The sequence below is a fragment of the Nerophis ophidion genome, linkage group LG05, assembly GCF_033978795.1.
Source record: "Nerophis ophidion isolate RoL-2023_Sa linkage group LG05, RoL_Noph_v1.0, whole genome shotgun sequence".
Classification (NCBI taxonomy): domain Eukaryota; kingdom Metazoa; phylum Chordata; class Actinopteri; order Syngnathiformes; family Syngnathidae; genus Nerophis; species Nerophis ophidion.
Genome location: NC_084615.1, coordinates 59,392,278 through 59,417,645, shown reverse-complemented (window position 1 = coordinate 59,417,645; position 25,368 = coordinate 59,392,278). Strand labels below are relative to the sequence as shown.

The following is a 25,368-nucleotide window of genomic DNA, read 5'->3' as shown; positions in this document are numbered from 1 at the left end:
CTTTTTTTGTGTAGGAGGAAGAAGAGGAAATAAAGCTGGAGATCAACATGTTAAAGAGCTATTCCCACCATAGAAATATTGCTACTTATTATGGAGCTTTTGTTAAGAAAGGTCCTGCTGGACAGGACCATCAGTTATGGGTTTGTACCTCCCCAATTTAAATTGTTGTTTTTAGTCAATAGATGATATGTCATTAACAAAGTGTATTTAAGATTTTAGGTATTTGAATGGATAGACAGATTTATTATTACAAGTTGTGTATGTGAATGGATGAACAGCTGTTAAGTGTCTTGTCTCTACACCATGTACAGTTCTACCTAAATGTGTAGCATAAATGACTATAATAGAGTTTATTGTGATGAAAAAATTTAAATATGTTAGCTTCCGATGAAGCAAGCAGGGGTTGCTGTTTTTTCACCCATGTGTATTTGTTTATGTGTCTCTGATGGCTTCTGACCATCTAGCTGGTGATGGAGTACTGTGGAGCAGGCTCTGTGACAGACTTGGTGAAAAAGACAAAGGGTAACTGTCTGAAAGAAGACTGGATCGCTTACATCTGCCGAGAGGTGCTCAGGGTAAAGTTACAAACACACAAGAGTTAAAACACATACCCTTGCATAAATATGGTAGGCAGTCTTTTTTATTACATTCATTTTGTGGGCTGGCCACTATTAAATTTGCACTTTAAACACATCATAACAAACTGGGTTTGCCTCAGAAAAGGAAAACGGATCATTAGAGATCATTAGTGTTGTCAGTAATCAGAGCCCTATTAATACTCTTAATCAGAAAAGCGACTTAACAACAAATTTTGTGGAGACTTTGTGGGAATTAAAGCGTGTATCACTGTACTCAAAGAGCACCGTGTGCTTCTATGGGCCCCTCTTCTGTCTTAAAGCACTCTAAGTCTCCCGGGAAGTTTGAAGGACAACGAGCAGGTGGCCAAGCAACAATCTCTGTATTTCAAAAACAAAACTACTGTCAGCTGCGACAACGCCAAAACATCCACGACCTTACAGAGTGTCAAAAATCACAAAACTCTTACACTCAACTGCCAGCTCACTACAGCACTTGCAGGCAGCTTTATCATGTAACATTTAAACAAAAACAAAGAAACAAAAGCAAATAGAAAAACGTTTGCATGATGTTTTAAAGCTATTTATTTTTGCCTGTCATGTTAATATGCACTTTTTGCATATATCATCACCATTATTCAACTTTCACGATTACGTTATTGTGTCGTCCATCAGTACCCATTCCATTACAGGAGTTGGCAGTTATTGTTAGAAGCTAATGCATGAATAGTGCAACACCTCTTGACTGTGTGCTCATAAAAATGCTCTTGCATGGGAGCATACATCTTCAAGTTATATATTTGTTGCAATTGTGCTGCTATCTTAAATAATCCCAATGACCTATCTTTTAATTTGCTCCTTGTAATTAGCAAATGGAAAATATCGGCTGAGACTATTGTCTCAGCCGATATTCAACATAAATCTATTTGTCCGGATCTAAAGATAACAAAATGTATCTTGTCAACCCTGGCATGTGGAGTTAAAAGTGCATCAGTCTATCTGGGCATATGGTAGTTAGAACGCCTGCCAAAGCATCCAAGAAAGAGACTAAACTCTCAAGCTCCTTGAACAGCAATCGTTTTATGTTTCCCCACTATGACTTGGATGGTGTTAGGAATTGTATTTTTGTTTTTCTGTGAGCTGGTATCATTTTCATTATAAGAGATTGCAAGGTTCGGTGAAACAGGACGGGATATTTGTGTTTTTAGTTGCACAAACTAATACTGTGCCCAAATTATACAATGAGTCACCTAGTTGAAACATTAAAACTATGATGTTTCTTAGCAGTTAGATGAACGAGGGACAATGAGCTCTGGACTGCCGCCAATGCTTTTTCTGCTGTCGTCAGCCACGCTGTCTTCTTATTGTTTCAGCACCATAACATACGCACACCCGCACAGACACTCAGCATCGCATGGTGAAGTCATTGTCAGAATTAGGACGCACTTCCTCTGTTTATTTAACCCCTTTGGAGAAATGAGTGCACACACATGGAGACACACACATACACTCTTTAAAACTCTACCACTGATTTGTTTCCTTTTTTACTGCTGCTAATCTTCTCTAGTATTTATTTCCTGAAGAAAAAAACATCTCAAAAAGCTAGAAATACTATTACTTTTATTCAGTAATTGTTTATGACCTCATTTGTCATCTGACTGTGTGCATGTCTGTGTGTTTTTATGCATGTTTGTCCTCCAGGGTCTTTCCCATCTCCATTCCCATCATGTGATTCACAGGGACATTAAGGGACAGAATGTTTTGCTTACAGACAATGCCGAAGTCAAACTTGGTATGACACATGAACACATGCACTGTGGCATCTGAAACACATGCACATCACTGCAGGCAGAACAATTTACATTCTTACATTTTTGCAGTAAACACAATCACACATTGACTCCTGTATTATGTGTGTTTCAGTTGATTTTGGGGTTTCGGCACAGTTAGACAAGACCATTGGTCGAAGGAACACCTTCATTGGTACTCCCTACTGGATGGCTCCAGAGGTCATTGCTTGTGATGAAAATACCGAAGCCACATATGACTACAGGGTATGAAAAAAATTACAATTACAATTTTTTTGTATTTTTTAGAATTTTATTGGTTTTAGTTTTATAAAACTACATTAAACTATTACCTTTTAGCTTTGTATGAAATATTGTAAACAATACAGTGACACTCCAAAAACATTGATGATTTTCTTCTTTTCTTAATTTATAAATGTTGTTACAGTGTTGGATGCTCACGTCAAACAATGCCTTAGCGTCAAAAATTGTAACGTTCATGCATTTGGACTTAACGCTGCAAGCTGTTTTGGATACCTTTTATATATATATATATATATATATATATATATATATACATACATACATATATATATATATATATATATACTGTATGTATATATATATATATATATATATATATATATATATATATATATATATATATATATATATATATATATATATATATATGTACTTTATTAGTGGGCAATTTTTGACGTCACAGTGTGCCGGACGTACCGATATGTGTTAGTAGTCCGCCTCCTCCTCTCTGCTTCAAGCCGCTGTGCAGGGACTGTATTGTTTCCGTTTCATGCTGTATGGGGGTTGATTTGAGTTTTCCTTCCAAAAGCTGTTTTTGACACAGAATTTATGTAACTGAATTTTTTGTGTTTGAATTTTGTAAAATGATTTTTACATCTTATCAAAACACTGATGTGCAACATGCAGTGAGATATGCTAGGGAAGTTTATTTTTGACTCTTATTAAATAAAATATTTAATTAAGGGAAAAGAGTTAATTTGTATATAAAACGACAGCTTCCCTAAACAAACCGTTTTGTTGGTATAAACATGACTTCTGGGAAACATTTATGCAAAGATTTATATCAAAGTATATCCGATTCATATTTTCTAGATCACAAGGAAGTCTATTTAATGTATATTAAAATAATCGTTACAAAAAAGATTATTTAGTTCATTACTTTTGTTGTTTTAGTTTGTTCACATGCTGTGGTGTCATGTGCAGAACTCATCCAAATGTTGTATGTGTGCACTTGGTTTAACTTGTTTAAAATGTTTTTTCTTGACAGAGTGACCTCTGGTCTTTAGGTATCACTGCTTTGGAGATGGCTGAGGGAGCCCCTCGTAAGAAATTCACTACACTAATACATTTTTATCGAATATTGTTTTTTCTCTAAGGATTTATCTTGAATGCTGCTTTTTCCGATGCCCCTCCCTGAACATATGTCTGTATCTGTGTGTGTGTGTTTGTGTGTAGCTCTGTGTGATATGCACCCAATGAGGGCTCTATTTCTGATTCCAAGGAACCCTCCACCCAGACTGAAATCAAAGAAATGGTGAGCTTGACACATGCACACACACACAATTACACGCTTTCCCTTACAAAAGTTACCAGAAAATGGTCAATACAAACATATTTTGAGTGAGTCTAGGTTAGGGGTGGGCAAACTTTTTGCCAGGAGGGCCACATTGGGTTCTAAGATTTGATAGGGGGGCCGGGCCAAGAACAGATGGATGGAGTGTTTGTGTGAAATAATATAAATTACATGTAAAAGCCATTACGTGAGAGGATTTGGCCTAAAAACATACAACATATCATGATTAGGCAGCAAGGCTCATTGTAGTTTTTTTTTTTTTTTTCAAATGCATTAATTTCATTTGATTAAGAATAAACACTGTAGAGAAATTCACAGTATACATTTAATTTACGTGAATGATTTACATTTGATTATCACAGAATAACAGCAGAGAAACTCACAGTTTCAGTGGGAACAGTGTTGTTCATCTCCTTTTTTGGCCAGTGAATCAAAGTCTGGAGTGAGTTTGGTTGTGGCTATTCTCAGGATATCTCTGAGATGCTGGTCAGTTAACCTGGATCTGTGACGGGATTTGTTGATGTTCTTGACGCTGAATGTCTGCTCACAGACGTAGGTCGAGCCAAACAAAGTTAGCATCTTCTGTAGCAAAGTGGCGGCTGATATTTTACTCTTTGTAAACTGCGACAGTTTCTTGGCATATCAGACACATAGCCTTTGATCAGACTTCAGTAAAAAAAAAAAAAAAATCCTTGTCCACTTTGCATTAAACACTCGGCACTCACTGTCCAATTTCTTGGCTTTGATAAGCTCATTTTTACAGAGGGGCTCTCACAGGACAAAGCTAAAGAGAAGAGAGTAATATCCCACAGGCCAAAAAGGTCAATGAGCGCTATGTAGTGGGGAAACGTGGTATTACAGGGATATGGTGAAACGAACAAGGTTTACTGACGATAATACGAAATGTAATTTATTAGTATAATTTAATGGGTGGCTCCTCCTTAATGATAGTCAAGCGCTGAAAACGCATACAGGAGGCAGAAGCCTTAACATTGCTAAGAGTTTTTTGTACAATAATTTGGACAAGTCCGTTGACCGGATTAAAACGGTCAACGGGCCGTATACGGACCGTGGGCCGTAGTTTGCCCATTCTGCTCTAGGTCAATAGAGCCTTACATATTGCCTTCTCTTAAACAAAGCATGTGCTTAATAAGTGCCATTGATAGTTTTAATCATATCAAGGTAGAGCTGCCGTTTAACAAATTAAATTGCAACATTTGATTGTGTAAAGTTCCTCAATTACACCCTTTTTACAATGTACTGTAGCTGGCAGCCTCACCACTGCTGCAGTCGCTACTGAGGCCATTTAATTGTTAAAAACAAATATTAATGGGTATGATTTGTTGTGTCCAGTCATTTGCAGTATGGGGTCTATCATTAGTCTGGAAGATTTGCCATTTCCGTTTTTTCATAGGTACAGTACAGATTTTAAAATACACAGCATGAACAAAAAACACACATCCGTTCAATCAAATTAATTCTTGGTTGCATTAAACAATGACCTGTGACTTTTGGTAGATGCTATTTTCACTGATGTGGACTAGTTTGAGGAAAGCTCTCCAATATAAATCACCACAACTTTGATTAACAAGTACTAATTATCACTATGTAAAGTCAAAAATGTCAACTCTCATTCCATCTAATCCTCTATCATATTGTCTCCTTCACTTCTATACATAATGGATAAATGATTCAGATTGAACTTGTGGCTCCATGCTGTATTTCGTTCACTATTAATGCCACGAGAAACACAAGTTCATAGCACAGTCTTCAGCAGTCTGGGGTATGCAGTTGTATCCCCGCCTTTTGCCTTTAGACTTCTCCACAGCTCAAGAAATACCAAAATGGGTTTTAAACATGCTAGGCTATGGTCCTCTGAAACATGGAGAGCTTGAATTTACACTTTGGAAATACTCCTTGACCAACATTTAAATTATATTTTTTTTCTTATTAATCATTTTCATACAAAAGCTGAGCTTTAAGTTTGGGGGTGATATGCTATTATTTTAGGTTATTTATTAGGTTTTGATTGTCAAGCTGTCTGTTGTAAACCACTTTTGTATACTGCATACATTATCGTACCAGATGTGTCTACTCTACATTTAATTTGAGCTATGCGGAAACAAATAGGAAAATAATTATGTAATGGTACTTCAAAGTGCACACTGCCTGAATTGTATTTAAAAAATACATCTGAATCAAGTTTAATGCTTACATTTTTCATTTTTTGCTTCTATTTATGTCTCACACAGGTCCAAGCGCTTTTTGTCGTTCATAGATAGCTGTCTCGTTAAGAATCATCTGCACAGACCCACAACCGATGCCTTACTTAGGCATGCCTTCATTCGAGATTTGACAAATGAGAGACAAGTGCGGATCATGCTCAAAGATCACCTTGACAGAACAAGGAAGAAGAAAGAGAAAGGTAACTACTTGTTGTTCTGAAATAAAGTATATTATTAATAATATACAGTACAGTATACAGTAATATACAGTATATTAATAATAATCTACGAGGTCCTCTTCTGAGGAAACAGCACAGTTCTGAATGGTATAATCTCCCAAGTGGATTAGGAAATATTCATGTCAGTTCATATTGAAGAAATTTATCACTTGATTGTAGATCATTTTCATATTTTGTTAATACCATGTTCAAGACTCAATCACCACTTACCTACTCAGTACTAAATGAATGAGCATGCAAAAAAAAAATATTTCAACAGTGTTTACATGTGTGCTGTTCACAGCATTATCCATTTTTATTTTAAACTGTACACCTACCAAAACGCTCACATTGCAACAGCTGCAATTAAGGTTTCAACAGCTGTTCTGTTAAGGTTGTCAAGAAGACTCCATTGCTTCATTGTTGCGGATTTTTTAGCAAACTGAAAATACATATATTGTGTTTGTTGTCACTGAGTTGACTAAAGTGTACACTGCAAAAAAAGTTAATTAACTGATAAACTGATGAACTCATTACAAGTAAATCACTGCATCTTAAATAACTACTGTAGTTTGGACAATGTAAGTGCTTTAGACCTGTTTATTTTGTTAATATGTTTAAATATCAGTTTTGTCCTTATTGTTTTTGAAATCATTATTTTTTTCATGGCTCATTCCAAAAGATCATTGGGATTGCATGGATTATATGTTTGGTTTGCTAATATGTATTAGTTTATTTTCTTACTTTGAATGCAATGAAGGATTCCACTGTTTTAAATACATACTCTTGTTTTTTCAAATGTTTGGAAAAATGCTAGATGGACTCAAAAAGAGCCAAGATAAAGCTCTAGTCTCACCCATCAGAATAATCAATAGAGAGAGGAGAAGGAAAGGAGAGGGAAAGAGCAGACTATGAGTTGGAGAAGCTAAGGCGGGGAAGGAAGTTAGGGAACAGAAAAAAAAAAACATCTGTTTCTAATTTTCTGTTAGCTTATAAAAACACACTAATGACTGACAAAATATGTGTGTACCAATGAAATACTAGTCATGTTAATGTGTGGGGAAACTACACAACTGTATTTGAGAAAAAAAAATTTACAAATTAGAAATGATGCAAAAAGGGTAATGTGATTGCATGCACGTCCAATAGTGATGTTAGGACAAAGGGTGCCTAAATTTTAGAGGATAAATCATTCCCCCAGAACTGTGTATTTTGTGTCACCAAAAGCTGGCATACAATGATTTTTGTCTCAGCAAAACACTTTCTGTCTCAGTTAGCAATGGCATGAACCCAAATAACATCACCAACCGAGAGCACAGCAGAGAAATATAATCTGTCCACTACACATGTAGAATTGATCTGCCGATTCCCTTTGGTTGGAGCAAAAACCTGCATTCTGTAACAGCTCCACATGTTGATTGCAACATATGGCCTGTCAGTTAAATGTGCAAGTTTTCCCAAGATACTTCCAGACCATATGTTGACCAAATGTTTTTGTTGTACGCTTCCTTGGACCATCTTCCTGCCCAATAGACAATAAGCTTACTGAAGCAGCAGTGGAAGTGTTGCATGCACATGTATACTGAGCCTCTAACACGCTATTTACCACTCAAATGAAGGCTTGTAGCTTCTGATGATTTAAAAATGGTTGTAATCATTTTTTTACACCACTATTTTGTTAGTTTACTAATACAGAGAAATATGTTAAAATTTGTCCGACAACTAGTTAAGCCTATAATACTAAGTAATTTGTTAGATGATGTCTTGGGAATTGTCATGTATGTTCTCCACTAAACAAGACTTTCAATGTATTACAACACTTTCCCTACAAAATGGCAGGAGTCACTGCTGTTGCAAATAGTAGTCATGGCGGAATTGTTAATCAAGACAAAAAGCCACACTCTTGAAGAATCCACACAATCACACTGTATGTACTGCTAAACCTTTCCCTCCAAGGCACCCACTGTGATCAAACATAATCTGTCCAACACCACGAGCCTACTTTTTTTAGACAAACTGCTGTTTTCAGACAGAAACCCTTGTGGGACACGTAACGATGAGTCGACATTTGGTATGGGTTGTCTGCTGCTGTTGACATTGCTGATATTTTGGTATTCTACAATATAAAAGAATACAATGTATTGCCATTCACTTAACTATTTACCTAAATTCATGAAGAGACGTACGTATAGTCTATTGTCTTAAACATTGTTGGTGTAGTGAATCACATAGCTAAATGACTGGCTTGGGATAAATTCCCACCCTCCATTTGTGACCCTGACTAAGATAACTGATAATGAAAATGGATGGATTGATTAATCATATTCTTGTTCTTCCTGCTGTGATTCTCAGAGGGCCCAGAGTATGAGTACAGTGGTAGTGAAGAGGAAGAAGACGATGTCACAGAGGAGGAAGGAGAACCCAGGTAAAACCCATGATGATTCTATCAGCATAGTATCTACACTGCATGCATGTTGATGACCATCATGTTGGTCGTCCTTTGTCAAGATTAGGTGTCCTCAACATGAATGACATGTTATATTTTTCTTTCTCCCTCCAATGTTTCCTCACTTAGCTCTATAGTAAATGTTCCTGGTGAATGGACATTAAGACGAGAGTTCCTGCGTTTACAGACAGAGGATCGAGAGGAGGGTCGGCAGAGGGGTAACAAAGTTGGTGCGGCTCAGCAAAGACAACAGGTAAGTAGGATTTACACCTGACAAATTATTGTATAATTTTATGATTAATTTTAGTTATATCCCCCAAAGAGCCCATGCAAAGTCAATAAGGAGTTACTCCAACCCCCGAATATTAACTCTTATAAACCGTTATTTTCTACTGATGTTTCCCAACGGAGATTGTTACTGTTTTTCAGGGTCCACACATTACCAGTGATTTTAAAAGTGTTTTGAATTGTTTATATATGATGTTGTTGATAATCATAAGACTTTGAGGAAAACTAAATCCATTTGTACACCAGTGTTGTCCACAGTATTAACAAGTGTCGGCCACAGTATTACTCTTGAGAGCTACAATAACGGGTAAAAGAAAGGCTGTCTGCCTTAATCTTGATTTGTATTGACTACTTAGGCTGTGCAGCAATCAGCAGAGCAGGAACGATACAAGCAGCAGTTACTAGCTGATAGACAGAAGAGAATCCAACAACAACATGAACAACGGCAAATGTTAGAAGATGTAAGTGCTATTAATTGTATTTTTATTATTTTATTTGTGTGATGTAACCAAAAAAAAATGTAACATTAAATTGCTTTTGATTAAATTTGTCTAGCAACAGAGACGCCAACTGTCAGATGCTGCCTTTCAGTGGGCGGAGCTTCAGGAAATTATTCTTGGCGAGGAATCTGATCTCAAAGACAACAGAATCCTAAAAGATGACAGATATCAGAAGAATGACACGAAAAAGGTAAACAAATGTTTGCTTGGTGAGACTGCCACTGACTTTCATGTGGCATTGTTCATTCCATTTAATCATCTCCTCTTCATGTAACAAACAAGGTCATGTTATCCGTGGCCAAGAGATGCGTCTCAATGACAGGTTGCAAAACAACTTTAGCTGGCTACAACTGAAAATTTGAGCTTCGTAAAAATCTTTAAAAAATGTTTTTTTTTTCTTCGGTTTTTTTTTTTGTCGAATAACTCAAATATTATTTAGCTAGGTTCTTTTTTGGCAGATTGACTTATTATTATTTTTTTTTGCTCTACATATGCACATCATATCAACTCTTAGGAAATAGACCCATAAAAATGAAGTATAGCGCAACCGTCACTTGCCCACAGTTGTGGTGTATGTCCATTGGTAAAAAAACATATTGCGTGCTTAAGATTTATTTTTAGACATTGACTTGAAGCCTAATGAAAGCCTTCCACACATACCAGCAAATTTCAATTGGTTTGTTATCACAGCACAAGGGAGGTATTGTAATACTTCATATTAGAGGCACTCCATTTTCGTTGCAATTAATATCTGTGAGAGTGTATATGTGTGTTGCAATAGTATGGAAATACCTTAGTGGTTAACATCAACGCACAATAGAGCTTTTGCTGCATTAGTTACCTTTTTCATTTGACTATATGGCAGGTTCAGTGAATCTATAATTACATTTCTTACAATTTGTCAGCTAACATGCTAAACTCTTAATTCAGCAGTTGCAAAGTGTTCACATTTGTACTTGGCATTTATCATTTGAATTGACCTGCATGTCAGTGGGAATAGACTAATGATCGGTCCATGACATACCTCAACTATCAACAAACGCAGTCAGCTGGGAGAGGCTCTCCCCGCTCATATCTGAGATTAGCAGTATAATAAAGGTAGTGATGAATTTCTGAGCCCTTCTGAGTCTTTAATTAGTTGTACAAGTTACTTTGTGTCATTGGAACATCTATGCGTGAAGTTTTCTTATCTACCGGTGAGTTTTGTGCTGGAACTCTGGCTTCTTACTACATCCCAAAAAACGTACAAGTTTGGCAAGTTGTTCAGTCAAAATTATCCTAAGGCTTGAATGTGTGAATATATGTGTCCTGTGTTTGAGGGGTTATCCGGCCCAATGTCAGCTAGGATAGGTTGCATCTCCCCCGAAACCCAAATAATGTCGAGCAGTAATTGTATGTAAAATGCATGCACGGAATTGATTCTTCTTTCCGAGTTCTAGCCTCCTCACTTGTGTACCCTCTTGAGTTGTGGTGAGTGTAAGGTTAAGGTAAAGTGTGAGCTATTTCCTCCCTACTTCCCTTAATCCCTACATCTGTAAGGATTATCCTAATTTTACAGATGATTAGGTGACATTTTCTTCTGCATGTTACGTTCTCGCCTTGTTCTACTCCGTATTGGTACTGTACTACCAGCTATTATTTCTTGTACCCGATTGCTTAAGGTTCCAAGTGTGAATGTGTATGGGTCATTAATTGAGCATATTTGTTACACATTTAGTGAAGAACTCCTCACCATCTTGCAATCTCTGAATTTTTCAGTTACCACCTCTCTGAATTTATCGTATGGCTTCAATACATTGTAATTGTTTTCATATTTTTGTTATTGCTTTGGTAATTGGACATTCTGTATGTATTTGCAGTGTGGGTAATTGTTTTGAATTTAAATTACATGTCAATAATAATTCTATAACATTTATTTTGATTAAATGTGTGTTTTTACTTGTGTGTCAGGACCATGGAAAAAGACAATGGAATGCTGATGTGTCCATACGGCCTCTCAATTCAGAGCAGGTAATTAAAACAACAACTATTTGGTCACTGGGATTTTTTGCAGTTGTTTCTTCATTTTGTATGTGTATAATAGTTTTGGTATCCCAAATGAGGAAACCAATACGGCTAAACAATGCTCAAAAGAGTGCAACGTTTTGACCTGAATGCAACATTAAAGACAATTTCTAGCTATGTTATTTAGAAACAATGTGACAATTGTTTTACAAAAATATGTTCTAAATTGTGTGTGTAAGAGAGAGATGGACCCAGCAAAAAAGCCAATTGTTGTATGCATGCAAGACAGCCCTAAAATAAAATGGGAAAATTTAAAGAATTGGAGCAAGGGTGGAGAAAGGGAACAAGTCAGTGAGATATACAGAGGGAAAAGGAAAGGATAGCTAAAGCGCACGGAAGCTGCAGATGGTTAGTAATAGAAAATGTATCAAGAAAAACAATGTAGTTCAGCCATGCAATTGATTTTCTCGACCCCTGGTAGTATAGACTGAGTTTATCATTTTGACATGAAGTGAAGTGAATAGGATTAGTTTTTAATTCTGTGTTTGTCAGGGACTCCTGTTAGGAATGAGAGAGACAGCTATGGCATACACAGTGCTGTAGCTGGGGTGTTAGAGCCTGACAAGCTTTTAAGCCAACGTTTATCACAGCAGGCCCTTCACTTTTGTTCTAAAGCCTTCTCTTTCTGTCTGAGTTGTTCACTGCATGCCTTTTCTTTCCCTCCTTGTTTTCCCACTGTCGTGCTCATTCCCGCATTCACAGCATGCACTCATCTTTTTCTCTACCCTTCCTCTTGTCCTGTTGTTCACTATTCCGTCTAAAATGTTGCTATCCATTCCCAATAGGTAGTTTGACTCATCATTTCACCAGCATGTTTCCCTGTGCAATCACTGCAGCATTTGTTTGACTCAGTGATTTGGTTTTACACCCATCAAACGCAAGAGCTGTTCAGAAAAATGTGTTTACCAGATTTAGGCACATCAGTAGTTTCACATCTTTGCAAACTACAGCCACACTAATAAACAGTATAATGGTTGTACAGTGTTACCTCAGTTTTTCTATTCCTCAATTTCCATAGGGCTCAGTTTTCGAAGAATTTTTTTGGCAAATGTTTGTCTGGTTTTCTGACAGCTTAACAAGTCCTTTTGCACGCACAAAACATTCCACATGTGACTTAGGTCTTGTTGAGTTATTGATACACTGCATGAGTTTAATTGTGTTTGCAATGTGTCTTTATTACAAAACGTTTCTGTGTTAGCCTGCTCTCAACGCTCCACCCAGAAGTCATTCTCTTCTAGCTTTGTCACTCAACTACTACATCATGACTGGCTGACTGTAGTTCTTTGCTAACTAACACAATTACGCCCAGAGATGAGAAACCTTCACGTTAAAACCAAAATGGTACCAATTTCCGGTACAGAGGAGTCACTGGTTTTACTCAGCTGTACAGATTGTAGGTACTTTTCTGTGCGTGCATGTGGTAATAATTTATGTTAATTGTTTGAAAAATAAAATCTAATTTAGTTTTATTGAACATTGCTGTGTTAATAATAACTGTGCTGTCCAGTTATATCTTATTTTCTTACATTTTTGAGTCTAATTTGCAAGTGGTAATAAAGTAGACTTTGCATGCAGTTGCATTTTCAGAAGCTTGAGCACTATACAGTACAGAGAAAACAGTTATGCAGTGCATTGAAACTGTCAGGATTGTAAATACATCCAACAAAAACAGAAAATAAGTTTCTCTTTTTTGGTGGATATACTAAGATATCATTGGGCTGGGCGATTTATCGATATAAACAATATATCGCGATATAGAAAATGACTATATCGTAATATTCGATTATATGTTCTCACACAGTTGCTTTTAGCTGCGTGCATTACATTACTGGCGTTTCTCACTCCTTCTCGTCTCCTTCTCACAGAGACATAAAACAAGCCCGCCGTGTTACATACGTCACATACTGTCCCGCGTCTGGCGTCATACGCTCTTGCCGACCAGATAGGTAGCAGCATGGCTAACGTTAGCTGAGGCAGGTCGAGTGGAACAAAGCTTGTGACAATACAAAAGAGAGATGGTGCGAAACTGATCACAAATGGAAGAAGAATAATAAATGTCCAAAATAAAGAGCAGGGGGTCCATCATCTGGCGGTTATTTGGCTTCAAGTGGGAAGATATTCAGCAGACAACAGCAATATGCAAAGTATGCAGCAGAAGTGTAACTATAAAAAGGTAGCAACACTATTAATCTCTTCTTTCATTTAAAAAGTCACCCGTGAGAGAATGAAGAGTATATAATAAATACAGTTTTGGTCAATTGACTTAGTTGTGATTTCCCTCTCTGCATGACAGTTTAAAATGAGCATATATAAATGCAGGATGAAGAAGAATGTTTTAATGTAGACACATAGAATCATCAAGGCAAAATATCGTAATATATATCGTATATCGCAATATGGCATAAAAATATCGCAATATTAATAAAAGCCAATATCGCCCAGCCGTAATTGCAATTATTCATATCCTCAGTCTTTGTCATTAAGTTGAATGTGCCAGTCTAGTTTTTTCTTGATCAATGTGTTTATACTGTAAACAAATAGTGTACTTATCACACACCAACTGTATTATTTAAGCGTGCATTTTAGTTGTAGTTTTGATTATAAAATTTGGTGGTGTTGAAATTGTAAAATCGCTAATGCTAATTGGTAGCATGTATATATCATATATAATATAAACTAGCATTGAGCTAGCCCATTTTGAAAATTGGAGCTTTATTTTTGAATGCTTTCTGCTAGGCATCCTTGTTTTATTTGTTGGCATGGGAAATTGTATAATTCCCAAAAGGCAGTCCGGCTGAGTACGCTATGAGTGCTTTTTTGCTTGCCAAGTGTTTGAGCCATGCAGTATGCAACTGGCCATGATGTTGGGTACAACATAATTATGAAAATCTGGTACCTTTTACATTAATCGGTACTCAGTAGTACCGATAAAATTCGGTCAGTACCTATAAAAGTACCAAATTAGGGACGCATCCTTAGTTACACCACAATTCTCTTTGCTTATTCAATCAAAAACAAATAACCCACCATGGGGCCAAAGAAAGTTGCACTTTCATAAAGAGAGTGAGAAATATTATTGAATTCAAGAAATAAGCAATGTACAAGGTGGTATCCATGTGGCTCTTCGCTGCCTCTTCGCCTATCGTCGTTGTCGTCAACAAGCGTCGTAAATAAAGATAAAAGTGATGTTAGATCAGGGGTCCCCAATCTATTGCCCGTGTAAAAAAAAAAACAACATTTCTTTTTTATCTAAAAATATTATTTTTAAAATCTGTCCTTTCTAATCCATTTTTTACAGCTTGTTACTCTCCGGGTCTCCGAGCCTCTCAGGCAAATTGTGACATCATCAGCAGTGTCTAAGTATATATATATATATATATATATATATATATATATATATATATATATATATAATATATATATATATTTATATATATATATATATATATATATATATATATATATATATATATATATATATATATATATATATATATAGAAACTTTCTGACTTGTGGGTCGCGTTGGGTTAGAAAAAAATTGGCTACAGGCCAATTTATATATATATATATATTTGTATATATTTATGTTTTTATATTATATATATATATATATGTTTGTATATACATATATATATATATATATATATATATATACACACACACATATATATACAAACCCTGTTTCTATATGAGTTGGGAAATTGTGTTGGATGTAAATATAAGCGGAATACAATGATTTGCAAATCCTTTTCAACCCATATTCAGTTGAATATGCTACAAAGACAACATATTTGATGTTCAAACTGATAAACATTTTTTTTTTGCAAATAATCATTAACTTTTGAATTTGATGCCAGCATCACTTTACAAAGAAGTTGGGAAAAGTGGCAATAAACACTGATAAAGTTGAGGAATGCTCATCATACACTTATTTGGAACATCCCACAGGTGTGCAGGCTAATTGGGAACAGGTGGGGGCCATGATTGGGTATAAAAGCAGCTTCCCAGAAAATGCTCAGTCTTTCACAAAAAAGGATGGGCGAGGTACACCCCTCCGTCCACAACTGCGTGAGCAAATAGTCAAACAGTATAAGAACAATGTTTCTCAAAGTGCAATTGCATGAAATTTAGGGATTTCAACATCTACGGTCCTTAATATCATCAAAAGCTTCAGAGAATCTGGAAAAATCACTCCACGTAAGCAGCATGGCCGGAAACCAACATTGAATGACTGTGACTTTTGATTCCTTACTGTATCAAAAACCAACATAAATCTCTAAAGGATATCACGACATGGGCTCAGGAACACTTCAGAAAACCACTGTCACTAAATACAGTTTGTCGCTACATCTGTAAGTGCAAGTTAAAGCTCTACTATGCAAAGCGAAAGCCATTTATCAACAACATCCAGAAACGCCGCCGGCTTCTCTGGGCCCGAGATCATCTAAGATGGACTGATGCAAAGTGGAAAAGTCTTCTGTTGTCTGAAGAGTCCACATTTCAAATTTTTGGGGGAAATATTTGACATTGTGTCATCCGGACCAAAGGGGAAGCGAACCATCCAGACTGTTATTGACGCAAAGTTCAAAAGCCAGCATCTGTGATGGTAAGGGGGTGCATTAGTGCCCAAGGCATGGGTAACTTACACATCTGTGAAGGCACCATTAATGCTGAAAGGTACATACAGTTTTTGGAACAACATATGCTGCCATTTAAGCGCTGTCCTTTTCATGGGCGCCCTTGCTTATTTCAGCAAGACAATGCCAAGCCACATTCAGCCTGTGTTACAACAGCGTGGCTTCGTAAAACAAGAGTGCGGGTACTTTCCTAGCCTGCCTGCAGTCCAGACCTTTCTCCCATCGAAAATGTGTGGCGCATTATGAAGCATAATGTAAGAAATAGGAGACCCCGGACTGTTGAACGACTGAAGCTCTACATAAAACAAGAATAGGAAAGAATTCCACTTTCAAAGCTTCAACAATTAGTTTCCTCAGTTCCTAAACATTTATTGAGTGTTGTTAAAAGAAAAGGTGATGTAACACAGTGGTAAACATGCCTTCTCCTAACTACTTTGGTACATGTTGCAGCCATGAAATTCTAAGTTAATTATTATTTGCAAAAAAAGAATAAAGTTTATGAGTTTGAACATCAAATATCTTGTCTTTGTAGTGCATTTAATTGAATATGGGTTGAAAAGGATTTGCAAATCATTGTATTTCATTTATATTTACATCCAACACAATTTCCCAACTCATATGGAAACGGGGTTTGTATATATATATTTATATATATATATATATACATATATATATATATATATATATATATGTATGTATGTGTATATATATATTTATGTATGTGTATATATATATATATGTATGTATGTGTATATATATATATATATATATATATATATATATATATATATATATATATATATATATATGTATATATACACATATAAATGTTTTAACCCTAATGTGGCCCACAAGTCAAAAAGTTTGGGGACCCTGTGTTAGATGTGTAGTTGTGCATTTGATTCGTCATTTATATGTATTTTGCTACATTTTTTCAAGTAAAACTTTAAATATTATCTATAAATGTGTTATTTTGTTTTGTTTTTCATATTTCATTGTCTGGAACAGTTTAATTGAATTAACATTCTTTCTTTGATTAGATGTTTGTAGAATTCTGTCTTTGTCTGTCCTTTTGGAATGAAATACAAATGAGAATTGAGGTACTACTTTTTTAAATAAATACCTTTCCGACAGCGTAAGTCAAAAAGTACCTTTTTATCTTTATAAAGGTACATTTTCTATCCAGTAATTATGTTTTAAATGATCTTGAGCCTTTAAGTTTAATTATCTTGACAGGACTCTTCTGTGGCCCAAGGTTTTGGCAACACTATAGGTTTTACAAGAGAAATGTCCATTTTAATATATACCATGCCACACTGCTGTTGAATACACCGAAAGCACAATTAACCTTAAAATTATTGTAATCTGAAATGACAATTTCAAATTAGCGGCCATCTAAGCATATTTGAATTAGGATGCATCATCATCAGAATGCAAGAATTATCTAATCATTCGTTGATGGATGTAGAAGTATCATAAAAAGGTCATATTATTATTTGTTTTTCTACATTTAAAACTACAGATGTTCGATAATGGCTTTTTTGCAGATATTCCGATATTTTCCAACTCTTAATTACCGATTCCGATATTAACCAATAACGATATATACAGTCGTGGAATTAACAAATTATTGTGCCTAATTTTGTTGTGATGCCCCGCTGGATGCATTGAACAATGTAACAAGGTTTTCCAAAATAAATCAACTCAAGTTATGGAAAAAAATGCCAACATGGCACTGCCATATTTATTATTGAAGTCACAAAGTGCTTATTTTTTTTAACATGCCTCAAAACAGCAGCTTGGAATTTGGGACATGCTTTCCCTGAGAGAGCATGAGGAGGTTGAGGTGGGCGGGGTTGGGTGGGGGGGCAGGTTTGAAGTGGTGGTGGGATAGCAGGGGGTATATATTGTAGCGTCCCGGAAGAATTAGAGCTGCAAGAGGTACTGGGTATTTTTTCTGTTGTGTTTATGTTGTGTTACGGTGCGGATGTCCTCCCGAAATGTGTTTGTCAAGTTTGTTTGTTGTGGGTTCACAGTGTGGCGCATATTTGTAACAGTGTTAAAAATGTTTATACGGCCACCCTCAGTGTAACCTGTATGGCTGTTGATCAAGTATGCATTGCATTCACTTGTGTGTGTGAAAAGCCATAGATATCATTTGATTAAGCCGGCACGCAAAGGCAGTGCCTTTAAGGTTTATTGGCGCTCTGTACTTCTCCCTACGTTTGTGTACCACTCCATACAGCAGCGTTTTAAAAAGTCATACATTTTACTTTTTAAAAACCGATGCCGATAAATTCCGATATTACATTTTAGAGCATTCATCGGCCGATTATATTGGCAGTCCGATATTAACGGATATCTCTATTTAAAACACTTTTTTGTGGTCTACATAATATGTCATGGAGGTTCTTCGGTCAAAATTTGGTAGGAATTATGTTTTACCGTCACTTTAGGTTACACCATTTTGTAGATGGTCTTATTTACGTGCCTTAACTTCGACTGCATCTTTACCCCATTAGCCATGTTGTAGTTTTTAGCACTTCCATATGGAGTCTACTGACTTATATAAGTTTGAACTATACGCTACTTAGTATTAGAAATGGCAACAGCGGAGGATGCATGTGCATGTACGAGCCAGTCCGCCCCACAACAAAATGAGAGAGAAAAAGAAGGAACTTATTGATTAAAGCGTCGGACTACAATGGCAAACTCACGCAAAATCTATTTCGGTGAATTTCTACCATATATGGAGATAGCCGCTGTAGTCCTCAATTGGAAAAACGTCACAAATGGGTTAAATTCAAAACGGCCCATTTGGAGGAAGTATAAATTCAGGAATACAAGATTGTTATAAATAGCTCCTCCATTCCTCCATGGTTTGATTTTGAATTTTAAGGACTTATGCAGACACCCAATACACAAAAACCGGTACCACTTAGGTAAGAAAATTTAGGATTGCATAATCGGTCCGCTTTGAATTTATTGGATCATTGCTTGTTAATTGATGTAGAGACCATAGTAGGGTCAAGACCAGAGATGCCCATTCCTAATATGTACAGTGCTCAAATTTTCTATGTATCCAGTAGTCCTGTGCACTGTAGACCTGTACAATAATTGACAATTTCCTATTTATTACACTAGCTCACTGGTAGTGTAGGGATAAAGGCTGATTTCCACTCATTAATGCTAGGAACACATGTGATGGGAATTCGGAGAGGTGTATATTTAAAGTACACATAGATTCAATGTAATATAAAACCACCGATTCAATGTTGGTAAAATGTTTTAAACTATACTATGAACAGAAATATAAACATTGTATTGCATTCAACCATGCCCTTGGGAGCAAAGGGCAGCAACGGTTTAGTTTTTTTAGTTTTTGATTAAATCTATCCCTTGTTCATGATCACCAGCTTATTAGTAAAAACACCTCCAAACCATTATCATAGACACAAATTCTGCTTTAATTAGTCACTACCTGGCACTGTATGTTTCTGTGTGTGCTTTCCCTGTTTGCTGCATAGAGAGCTGTGGCTCCAAACTCGCTGCTTCAGCTTAAGGCCAAACAGCCACGTCCGTCACAAGCCAAGTCCCAGCCTCTGAGCCAGCAACAGCAGCCCCCAGCCGTCAGGAGATCCCACCGCACCCTGCCTAAAGACCAAACGCAGCTCCTGTCCCTGCAGCATGACCACAGACACAGGGAGCGAGAGAGGGAGAGGCATAGAGAAAAGCCAGATATGCCTATCCTAAACATAATGGCTAACAGTGGGAACACAACTGCCGCTTCTGCCGCTGCTTCCTCGCCCTGCCACCGTGCAAACTGCAAGCGCTCAGCGGTAAAGCATTGACTTCCTCAGCTTACAAACACATTTTTATCACAGCCATTCCTCATATGTTATAGTCTGTATGCCCTTGTCAATGTCCTTGTATGTCCACCAGCCATTGAGCTTCTGCTTTTGCCACCTACTTCTTTTTCCCTGGCTAATTGCCCTGTTCGTCTTAGTATTTCAATGTATGTCATGTTGACAAACTTTACTTGAAAAAAAATAATGTTTCGGTAAAATTGTGATAAAAACCATCAAGATTTGGAGTATTGGAGCCATGATTCAACACCTTGTTCAGTATTACTTTTCTGCAGCTGTAATACAAATTCTAAAGCATAAAAAAACAATTTGGCTTTTGCTTTGAAGTAAACTGGACTAGGCATGGCACAAAACCATTCATGGTATCATGAATCAATGCCACTGTTGTTTGTATTTATCACTTGCTACACAGCCAGTCTAAGCTAAGAGAAGTTCATATTCATACAGTCTATAATTTAGTTTTACGCTTAACAGTTCTCTGTATACTGTGAACATTTTTGAGACATTCTAGTCTTACCTCCCCCACAGAGAAAATGTCTTTGATTTTGTAGATGGATTACGGGGACTCAAATATAGCCAGGATGCTTATTGATGCTGGCCTTCCCAGTCAGATGCACTCAAGACTAGGCTCTGGGAGCAACTCTAGTCCTTGTACCCCTGCCACGCAGAGAGCTCACCTAAACCAGGTATTACACAACTCCATCACATAAACAAACTAGAATAAAACCGTTAAGGGCAAACTATCAGTATATCAACCTCAGATTTGTTCCAATCTGGAAACATTTACAAAGTCTAACTGAACATCATGAAGACTGTATGAACTGGACAGTAACATTTAAAGCGGACCTATGATGATTTTAATCTATAAAAAGTTGATCTTGTGGTCGAGATAATAAGTATTGGATATGCTTTGCTGTAAATGTTGCTCCACAGTCCCTATTACAACCCTTTTTTTTTTGAGTCTGCAAGATGGTCGATTTTTGAGGTGTTTCCAGATTACAAAAGATACCACGCCCACCAACCTAGAGGCGTTCCCAGATTACAAATGAAACCACGCTCACCTTCTCCAAAAGTATCATCTTTTATCCTTTGAAAATGTACCCTGTTTTAGTTGTCACCACTATTTTTTTTGAGACAAAGTTAAAATAAACCTCATAAACATTTTTAAGACTCACCCTATCAGAATATTAAGTACGCCTGCACACTCACTGATCAATTCAGACTATGCATAAATAAGCTGCTTTTGCAGGATTTATGTCACTGTATGTTGCTTGTCGGTATTATTATGTGCATACCAAAATTAGATGCTAATTATACTTTATCTTCCTTTTTTTGTGTTAGCCTAAAGCTGCTGAGAGCTTTACTTAATGTCCAAATAAGTATGTCCACCTCACTCTGACGTCACAACATAGCCAGACTGCAAAACCCCGCAAACGGAGGCATTCAAAACTCTTACAAGCTCACACCACAATTCATGAATCTTATAATTTGATGCTTTTAAATTGTCAAACACGAGTATCCAACATTTTAACAATTTATCTTATACATTTATCTTAGTTGCATTTTAACTTTTATAACAGAAGGCTTTTTATGAAGGTGATTTGCGTCACAGATACATCTCACACATTGCTTCCCGTGTTTGACTTGTCTCTATTAGGTGCATACTGTAAATGGTCTGTCGAGTGAGCAAGTATGCCATTTTCTTGAATTTACTATGAGTCTGGAACTGAATCTGTCTTTCCATGAATAACATCAGAAAGACTATTGGACATTTCTATAAAGCAGGATAAGATGTCTAATATCATAATCCTTTCAATCATTAAAAGAATGGCTTGATTTTTTAAAAACGTAAGCACATGGCTCTGAACACGGTGGTTGTGTTCATGACTGTATGTGAAAAAGTCATCCCAGAAAATCTCAATCTAAATACTAAGCAAGAAAATTGAGAGTCAGATATTTTCCAGATTCATGTAGCCCTTGTAAAAGAAAGGTAACCACTGTAAGACACAAAGTGTACTAAATGTTCCTTAATGTAGCATAAGTCACAACACTTTACTGCAGCTTTGAATGTGAGTTAGCATACTTAACTAGCTTTTGGTCCAGGGTGTACCCTGCCTTCCGCCCGATTGTAGCTGAGATAGGCACCAGCTCCCCCTTTGACCCCAAAGGCAATAAGCGGTAGAAAATGGATGGATGGTGTAATATTGTTCTTCATTTGGAGTAAGTGTCACAAAAAGGGAGAAACAAAAAAATACATACGCAAGTTAATCCTTCAATTCTCCCTGATCTGAGTTCTCGATTACAAATGCTTAAATATCAGATGACATAACGTCATGTTACAAAAAAATCATTTAAATGGCTTTTGAATATTTAATGTCCACAGAAATAAGGTCTTACAGGTATCATGAAATAAGCTAAAGTCTTGTCAAAATTTTATTTTAACATCCATCCATCCACCCATCCATTTTCTATCGCTTATTCTGTTTTAACATTTTGATTTTTATATTCTTAGTCTAAAGTAAAGTCATACAGACTGTACAGTTAGGGGGTCCAGCGTGCAGTACTTACAATACATATATTTTCAACAATGACTAAATTTGTTTCCCCAGAATGCCAATCTGTGTTCTAGTCGAGGTGTCACCCACAGCAGCTCCATGTCAAATATGGATATCTCGCCTTTGTTGCCCTTCTCACCGACCTCAACCACTGATGATGTATTCTGGGACTCTGAAACTCCACCAAAGGTACAATTTGTCTTTTTTGCACTCTGGGTAAAAAGCACACACGTATAGTTGATAAACCCATATTAAATACCCTTAATAGGGCAAAGTTTGTATTTTCTCCTGAATTTGACCTTGTGGCATGCTGCCATCCAAGGAGGAAGTTGTTGTTTCTTTTAAACTATACAAAGGATGTAGACTCCCTCACATGATATTATGTTTTGTGTGTCCCTGGCATCCTGTGCAAACTCTGTGTGTTTGTATTTTTCATCTTTTGTTCGATAATGGCTCTAAAGTAAACATCTCTGTGATGCACACGCCACACTCACTTTCTCTCTCCACTGCTTTGTGTTTAATGAACATTATTACCTGCTCTCCTGCTATGTCTGAACACAATACGCCATTAGGTGTATTTACACAGCATACAGAGTTAATAGAACAACTAATAATTACATCAATGACAGGAGAGGCAATAAAACCTTCTGTTTGCTATGTTATTTTGTTGAACTAACAGGAGGCCATATGGAGTCAATAGAGCAGTTAATAACTCAATTTATCCTGCGAGGGCTACTTTACAAAAAAAACCCTGTAATGGCTTTAAAAAGGCACATAATCAGACACCACTGTCTGTGTGTGTGTAGTACAGGATGTGAAAAAGTTGTCAAATTGATGATATGCGTTCAGCTCACTTCCTGTTCTGCCGGGTGTGTTTTCCTTTTGGTGTTTAGGCAGGGGTATCGTGGAGATGTAAGAGACCAAAAGGTCACCAGATGGTTTGAAATGAATCTAACATGGTTTAAATTTTGTAAAAACCTACGATTATTTGTTGAATTTGTACCCGTAGCAAAACTTCTGAAGAGGTAAATTTGCACTCAAAATAATCCAATTTTACAGTACGTATTATTTAAACCCCTTGTACACACTCTTAAAGTCTGTTTCCACTTTTTAAAATCCTAGTCCACCTGGAAATGGAGACACGTTGATACGCTTTCCACACCACCCTATCATGACTCGTAAATGCAAAGCAGCCCATGACTGTCAATCCACATAAATGGGCCTGCTTATCAGTTCCTAAATCGGGAATTGCTCAGGGTGGTACGAGATGTTGACATAGCAGTGGTAACTTTAAGTTGAACTATGGCTTCACTCAAATCTTTTACTGTTGAAACATTCCATGAACTAGATAGCGCTCGTTAACAGCACTTGTTTACTTTTGGTTCAGATTTTGGGAATACAAAAGCAATTGAAAATTAAGCTAATCAGGCTTCCATTTATCTACCACAGTGCCTGTGTGAAGAATATGTTTCTCATGTTAGTGTTTGTTGTATGTACCAATGTCAACTTGTAGATGATCTCATTCATGTTATCTTTATTTTCATAGTTCACAGCTTTTGCTGTTCATGAGACCCCTGCTCTTATACTGTAAATAAAATGCATGAAACTAAACATGCATGTGTTTTTGTGTGCAATTCACATTTGTAATTTGTAATTATAAAAAAATAATACAAGTAGCATTTTTTAACAAACTTGATCTAACAAAGATAAGAAGAAATATTAACCACATCAGCTATTTATATTGCTTGTAAAATATGTTGTTTTCCTTGTTGCAGCAAGTGTAACAGATCCACAAGTCGTGGCTGAAAGACAAAAGTGTTAAAAGGGTTGTGTTTGTCTTGGGACTTTACATTTTAAACATTTCACAGGTCCCGGAACGGACTTCCTCTAAGTTCTACTGCAGAGAGCTGGTGAAAGGACACAAGAGGGCTGCATCTAGGTAGAAAGATGTTTTTAGACTTCCAACTTAGCGATGACAAAAATGAAACAAACAAAAGACTTCTTTAATTATATATTTCAGATTTTCGTCACCTGGTTTCCCTTAGTGTGTTGCTGTTGTTTTTGTGTTCTCATGTCATCGTGAAAAGTAGAACAAACCTGCTATTAGTATACTGGTAATTGTAATTTGTGGAATTGAAACATGTATGTTAAGAAGGTTGTCGGCCATTTAATATGCCTATGATGTAAGCATTCCTTAATACAGTGGTTCTCAACCTTTTTTCAGTGATATACCCCTGTGAACATTTTTTTAATTCAAGTACCCCATAATCAGAGCCAAGCATATTTGGTTGAAAAAAAAAAGATAAAGAAGTAAAATACAGTACTATGTCATCAGTTTCTGATTTATTAAATTGTATAACAGTGCAAAATATTGCTCATTTGTCGTGGTTTTTCTTGAACTATTTGGAATTAAATATATAAAAATAACTAAAAACTTGTTGAAAAGTAAACAAGTGATTCAATTACAAATAAAGATTTCTATACATAGAAGTAATCATCAACTTAAACTGCCCTCTTTGGGGATTGCAATAGAGATCCATCTGGATTCATGAACTTAATTCTAAACATTTCTTCACAAAAAAAAAAAT

General features: G+C 36.4%; 1 pseudogene; it reads left to right on the top strand.

The window, feature by feature from the left end:
- The window catches only part of LOC133553444 (mitogen-activated protein kinase kinase kinase kinase 4-like), a 96,066-nt pseudogene that overhangs the window by 40,271 nt on the left and 30,427 nt on the right, over positions 1-25,368 (top strand).